The sequence below is a fragment of the Penaeus monodon genome, chromosome 31, assembly GCF_015228065.2.
Source record: "Penaeus monodon isolate SGIC_2016 chromosome 31, NSTDA_Pmon_1, whole genome shotgun sequence".
In the NCBI taxonomy this organism is placed as follows: Eukaryota; Metazoa; Arthropoda; class Malacostraca; order Decapoda; family Penaeidae; genus Penaeus; species Penaeus monodon.
This window is the reverse complement of record NC_051416.1, coordinates 15,210,062-15,210,322: the sequence shown is the minus strand read 5'-3', so window position 1 is coordinate 15,210,322 and position 261 is coordinate 15,210,062.

Below are 261 nucleotides of genomic sequence, written 5' to 3'. Positions count from 1 at the left end.
TATATAGAATACTCTAAATATACGTAAATGTATAAAGATATGAACACTTGAAATAACAAATGAAGAAATATTCAAATTCCATTTTACAGTAGAATGCAGTACAGTATACCTCCATTTTATTTCCCTTAATTGCGAAAAGGAAGTCATGATAAATGGAATGAAGGTGAGCGAGCTAAATTGAGAGGAAGGGGAGACACTAAAAAAAAGCAAAGGGGAAGAAAAATGGAAGATTAGAAACAGGATACGAAACGAGAAATGTCA